This window comes from Sciurus vulgaris, assembly GCF_902686455.1.
Source record: "Sciurus vulgaris genome assembly, chromosome: 16".
In the NCBI taxonomy this organism is placed as follows: Eukaryota; Metazoa; Chordata; class Mammalia; order Rodentia; family Sciuridae; genus Sciurus; species Sciurus vulgaris.
The window spans coordinates 72,926,958-72,933,591 of NC_136477.1; the positions used below are offsets into that span (position 1 = coordinate 72,926,958).

Here is a 6,634-nt window from a genome sequence, read left to right on the forward strand (position 1 = left end):
CCCCTCGCCCGCACTCACTGAGCATGCCAGGGGCCGTGGCTGCCCCACTGCCCGCGACCAGCCGCCTCCGCCGCAGCGCCTCGCTCAGCCGCTGCTAGCCCGGGCAACGCCCCACGCACCCCAACGCGCCACGCACCCCGCCGAGCCTGCGGCTCTGCGCGGCTGCCCCATGAGCGCCGGAGGGAGCCAGCGCGCCAGGCTGGGCCGCTGATGTCGCGGCCAGGGCGCACTCGGCGCTCTGCTGGCGATGCCTGCGCGCCCGCTAGCCCCGCCCTGGGCCGTGGGCGTCGCGTCAGCGTCGGCCAGAAGCGCCCGCCACGAGTGGGGCGCGGAGCGGCGGAGAGTCAGATAACGTGGGGCAATGGCTGCCATATATTCTGGAATTTCCCTTAAGCTTAAAAGCAAGAAGACTTCCTGGGAAGATAAACTAAAACTTGCTCACTTTGCTTGGGTTTCCCATCAGTGCTTCCTTCCAAATAAAGAACAAGTTTTACTTGATTGGGCAAGACAGTCGTTGGTCGCATTCTATAAGAAAAAGCTTGAGCTGACAGAGGTGTGTGGAAAGGCTTTGGGCCTATATAGGTGACATTCTGCATAGCAAGAAATTGCAGTCTCTTCTCAAGAATGGAAAAACGATTGATCTTCAGACTTCCCTTGTCAAGATCATAAATGAGAGAGTAGCTGAGTCCTCTCTTTCAGGATCCCAGAAAAACATCTGTGCTGTCCTGAGCTGCTGTCAGGCCATCCTCTCCATACCTGCCCTGGCTGTCATCTACACAGCCAAACAAGAGCTGCTGGTGGCCTTGCTGAGCCAGCTGTGCTGGTCTGCCTGCAGGCAGCCAGAGGGGGCCGTGGCAGCCCTACTGCTCGAGGTCACTCACCTGGCCCTGGGCCAGTACCTCTCCATCCAGCAGCAGCAGGTCAACCCCAGACGTGTCTTTGGGGATGTGACTGGGCACCTGCTGCAGCCCTGTCTGGTCCTGAGCACCTGCTCTCTGGAGGCACATGGATGCAGGCTGGGCAGGGCCAGGTTCCCCCAGTGCTCAGCCGGGAAATCAGGAGTCAGCTTGAGGCAGTCCTTCAAGGGGGGTGGGGTTGCGGCCTGATATGCTCTCCTCCTACACAGAGGAGCTCCTGGGCCAGCAGCAAAGAGACACAAAGATTGGGACCCCAAAGAGCCTCCTCACTCCTCTGGACACAGTGGTGATCAGGCTGCTGGATGCTGGCCACTGTGAACCGCACCTTCATGCCACTGTTGTGGCCAACTCGGTTGCTGTGTTGTATAGGCTATTTATAGATTCTTACCTCAAGGAGGGAAACCAGTTTCTCTGCTTGCAGGCTCTCCCCAGGCTGTTTGGCTGCCTGCGAATTTCACACCTGCAGGAGGAGCAGGGGAAAACCTGGGTCACACTAGATTGGACCGCGGAGCTTCTGGTGGTGGAGCAGCTGCTCAGCTCAGTGGCCAGCAGCAACATCTACAACGTGGCCACCGACAGGGTCCGGCACGGGGAGGCACAGTTCCACTTCTACCGCAGTTTGGCTGAGCTGCTGATAAACCACCTACAAGTGCCTGTGCCAGCCTGGTTCCGCTGCCTCAAGATTTTGATATCTCTGAATCATTTGATTCTGAAGCCAGATCTGGATGACCTGTTGTCCTCAGCTTGGATTGACGCCGAAGTCACAGAGGTTCGAACCAAAAAAGCCCAGGAGGTGCTCATTTACACCCTCTTCCAGACACACGCCAAGCTGCGGCAGGTGCCACGGTTGTTCGAAGAGCTTCTGGGGGTGATCTGCCGCCCAGCTGCTGAGGCACTGAGGCAGCCTGTGCTGGCCTCGGGCCCCTCCGCCGCACTGTGTGCGTGCCTCCTGGAGCTGCTGCCAGGTCAGATCCTGGACATGTGGTCCCTGGTGCTGGACAAGTTCCAGTCTCTAATCCTGCCCTGTTTGAAGAGTGATGTTGACATGGCCCTGAAGTCCCTGTCCCTCAGCTCACTGCTGCACTGCATCATGTTCAACATGCCCAGCCTGGACAGTAGCACGCCCCTGCCTGTCGTCCGACAGACACAGTGCATGATGGAGAGAGTCCTGGGGGAGCTCGTGAAGCCCCTTCTGGCCCTTCTCCTGGACACCCCAAGCCCAGAGTCTGAGCTATGGCTCCAGAAGGTGAGTGACGCTGCACTCCTGCTCTCTCATACCTGGGCCCAGGTGGATGCCATGCTCCATTTGAACTGTTGCCAGTATCGCTCTGTGGCTGGGACCCTGATGGGCAATGTTCTGGAGCTCTCCAGTTTCCCTTCATTGCTCCCAGGTGTGGAACCCCAGCTTTGGAAGAAGGTGGAGAAGTTGACAGCCCAGTCCAGCTCTCTTGGTAGGTACTGCTTGGAACAGCTGCACCTGCAGAGGATGAGGCGGACACTGATGCAGACTAGCTCCCAGGCCGAGCAGGTCCTCCAGACCTTGAAGAGGGATGCTGCCTACATTCTTGATTCTGGCAGGAGCAGCTTGAGTTTAAGGACGACGGCTTCCTGGGACGGGCAGGTGGGAAGAGTGAGTGCACCTAGTATCCTGTAGCACACTGGCACTTGTTAGTGTCAAACCTCCCGATTTTAATACCCTACTTATGTCTAGAAGACATCAAATACCTGGCTAGCATCCTGTTAAGAACTTTACCAACCAGCAAAGCTCAGGAAACCTCGCAGATGAAGAACCGTACGGCACACTCCAGAGAGTGTCCATGGCTCTCCTTCGTAGCCCTCTCTTTCCAGAGATTCCGGCCCTCCATTCCGCCTTCCTGATGTGTGTAGCTGCACACTGTTCCAGTATTCTGTGCTCCAGTTACCAAAGTGGCCCAGGTCCTCTCAGACAGCAGGTACCCTGGCTTTTGAAAAGGACCACACTCTTGTGGCTCACTGGGAATCTAGATTTGCAAAAGTTGGACCTGAAAATGTAGAACCAAGAGGAGAAATTGCCCAGAACTTTCTGTCCCTGGTCAAGAGTGACTTTCCCATCCAGCTGGAGGATGAGCAGTTAGGAGACCTCCTGGGGCTTCTGAACATCATTTCTACTCTGCACCTGAACAGCCTTTTGCCACACCATCACCTGCATTACTTTCTTCTGCTACTGACCATGGCTGTCAGCACGCAGGGGCATTCCTGTCCCCCCCGGGCCCTCCAGTTCCTGATGACTTGCTACCGGCTTCTCAGTTGCCTGCAGAGGGGAAGGAGTGCCCGCTGTGTGTTCAGGGTAATGTACGTCAGTGACATTTTGAGATTGTGCTGACCTCATTGTTACGAGCCAGTGGTGGACTCTGTGTTGAGGTGGATGACCCCTCTTGGCTGGAATTCCTCCAGGGGGTGGGGTCATTCTTGGAGCAGCTAATGGCAATGCTCATCCAGAGCAGACTGAGTTTGGTGCTCAATTTTGGGAAAATCACTGCGTTCCTCTCAAGGTGTAAATTGCACACTGAGGCAGCTTTCAGCAAGCAGTTGGGAAACCAGAGCCCTCTGGGCAGACAGTTGCTTCTGGTGTGTCTGACCAAGTTGTGCCAAGTCTTGGGGCCTCTTGTCAAGGACCGGAGGCAGCCGCAGGAGGCACCAGCAGCGCTGCCAGAGTTGCTGCAGCAGGCCATGCTACAGATGGCTGCTGGACTGCAGCTGTGCTCAGTACAGGGGACCCCACACCACCACCGGCCCGCAGTGCTCCTCTCGCCTGTCACCACGCTCTTGGAAGTGGACCTGAGCCAGCACCCAGGTGGGGTTGGGATTGCCCAAGGGACGGACAGAGCAGTGCCCTCCAATGCTTCCCTCTACCAAGGTGTTTACTCCCAAGTGCTGTCAGAGTTACCAGCCCTGGCAAGGGACACCCGGTCTTTCCAGGCAGCCTTGCAGTTCTTAGCTCTGTTCTTTTCAGCTTCTACGCTCCATCCACCAGAAGGACCTGTTTTTGTCTCCATGCTTCAAGCCATGAGGACAGTTCTTGCAGATCCTGACATCCCTGCTCTGGCTGCCCAGGATATCGAGCCTCACTTGGGAGCCCTGCTCACCCGGATATTGGAGGCTGGGACTATGGAGGACTTTGGGCTGGTGGTCCAGTCTATTCTTCAGGGCCTCGATGTCCGTCACGTGTGGATGGCAGATCTGCAGGCTGTTTTGTCTGCTGTCAGATTGCTCAAGCTGCTACTAAGCTGCCCGCTCAGTGGAGAGAAAGCAGGCCTGCTGTGGCGTGCCTGTCCCCAGATAATCTCCGATCTGACGCTGCAAAACCGAGAGGCTTGTCAGGAGTGGCCTGTGGTGCTCACAGTGGTCGAACCCATTCTAGATGTCCTGGCTGCCCTGCTGCGGCAGGGCGAGGAGGCCATCAGCAACCCCCACCATGTCAGTCTGGCCTTCAGCATCCTCTTGACGGTCCCCCTGGATCACCTGAGGCCTCCGGAGTATGGCAGAGTCTTCTTAGGGCTGCACAGTGTGCTCTTCTCCATCCTGCAGTGTCATCCGAAGGTAATGCTGAAGGCCATCCCATCTTTCTTGAATTCCTTCAATAGACTGGTGTTTTCAGTTATGCATGAAGGGCGGCAGAAAGACAAAGGAGGTGCGGACGGCCTGCCGGTGGTCCTGGAGTGTGCACGCCTGGTGCTGCAGATGTACAGCTACATCGCCGCGCGGCCCGAGGACTTCACCACATCGTCCCCCTTCCTGGTGGCCCAGTATGTGACGGAGGCACAGAAGGTGACCTTGTACCCCGCAGTGAAGGACCTGCTGCAGGAGGGCATCTACCTCATCCTGGACCTCTGCATCGAGCCCGATGTCCAGTTCCTTCGTGCCTCACTGCAGCCAGGGGCCAGAGACGTCTTTAAAGAACTGTACAGTGACTACCGCAAGTACCACAAAGCCAAGCATGAAGGAGAGAAAAGATATGCAGCCTAGGCCTGTGGCACAGCACCTAGGGAACCCAGGCGGCGGCCTTGGCCTTGCAGCCCAAGCAGTGGGAGGGTGAGGGTCCTGAGTGTCCTTGTGCTGTGTTGATGGCGTTTTTAAAGGTACATCTTGTGTGCTGTTTTGTCTGATTTTTGTCTTCCTCTTCATCTTCGGTGCTGGTGATTGCATCCAGGGCCTTGTGCGTGCTAAGCACACACTCTTCACTGAGCTCCACCCCTGGCCCCAGAGTGTCTTGCTGTCCATATGTGTTGCATTAGAATCCTGGAAGTGGACCCTGGAGTGAGACTGCTTCAGTAGAAGCGTTGCTGTTCTCAGGACTGTACTATATGTAGTGCTTGTCTTGGCTCAGTGGGTTCTTCCCCCTCCCCAGGGTAGCAGCTCTGAGGAACTGGGTTTTTGCTTCTGCTGTGTGGGTTTGTAATTGAGTCCTGTTTAAATACCTCTGCCTTTTAAATTCAAGCCCAAAGAAATGTGCCTTCCTGATGCCACTCTTCTGTCTTGCCTCCGAGAACCCTTCTGATGACCCTGGGGAGACAACTCCCTGGTCTGCTGAGACAGCAGCAGGCACCTGGAGGCCCCTGGCACCTGTTGGGCGGGTGACAGCACCTAGCAAGTGCTCCTACTTGCTCTTTCTGCTTTGCTCTGTGAATTCATTTTGGAATTTATTTTTTCCATTCAGTTTAATAAAGTAGTTTGGTTTTTATTACCTAAAAAAAATAAATAAATAAATCATATCTCAATAATAACCCTGAACATTAATGGCCTAAACTCATCAATCAACAGACATAGGCTGGCAGAATGGATTAAAATGAAAGGCCCAACAATATGACTGCCTACAAGAGACTCATCTCATAGTAAAAGACATTCCACAGACTAAAGGAGAAACAATGGGAAAAAAAACCTACTATGCACATGGACTCAGTAAAAAAGCAGGGGTTTCCATCTTATATCAGATAAAGTGGACTTCAAGCCAAAGTTAGTCAGAAGGGGTAAAGAAAGACATTTCATACTGCTTAAGGGAACCACAAATCAGGAAGACTTAATGATAGTAAATATTTATGCCCTAAACAATGGTGCATCCCTGTACATCAAACAAATCCTTCTCAATTTCAGGAATCACATAGACCACAACACAATAATTCTGGATGGCTTTAATGCACCACTGTCACCACTAGATAGATCTTCCAAATAAAAACCTAACAAAGAAACCATATAATTCAATAACACAATCAATAACCTAGACTTTATATATATATATACAATATTCCATCCATCAATGAGCGAATTCACTTTCTTCTCAATAGCACATGGAACCTTCTTGAAAATAGACCATATGTTATGCCACAAAGCAGCCCTTAGGAATTGCTAAAAAATAGAGATACTGCCTTTTTTTCTATCAGATCATAATAGACTGAGAGTAGAAATCAATGACAAAATAAAAAAGAGAAATTATTCCAACACCTGGAGACTAAATAATATGCTTTTGAATGAAACATGGATAACAGAAAACATCAGGGAGGAGATTAAAATTCTTAGAGGTCAATGAGAATGATGATACAACATATCAAAATCTCTGGGACACTATAAAAGCAGTACTAAGAGGAAAATCCATTGCATGGAGCGCATTCCAGAAAAGAATGAAAAGTCAACAACTAAATGACCTAATATTACAGCTCAAAGCCCTAGAAAAAGAAGAACAG

General features: G+C 52.8%; 1 pseudogene across 1 annotated transcript; it reads left to right on the top strand.

Moving 5' to 3' along the window:
- The first annotated feature begins 291 nt into the window (after window positions 1-291).
- Window positions 292-5,519, top strand: LOC306646546 (unhealthy ribosome biogenesis protein 2 homolog; annotated as a pseudogene). Its single transcript has one exon. The product of its transcript is annotated as an unhealthy ribosome biogenesis protein 2 homolog (transcript).
- Window positions 5,520-6,634: the final 1,115 nt, after the last annotated feature.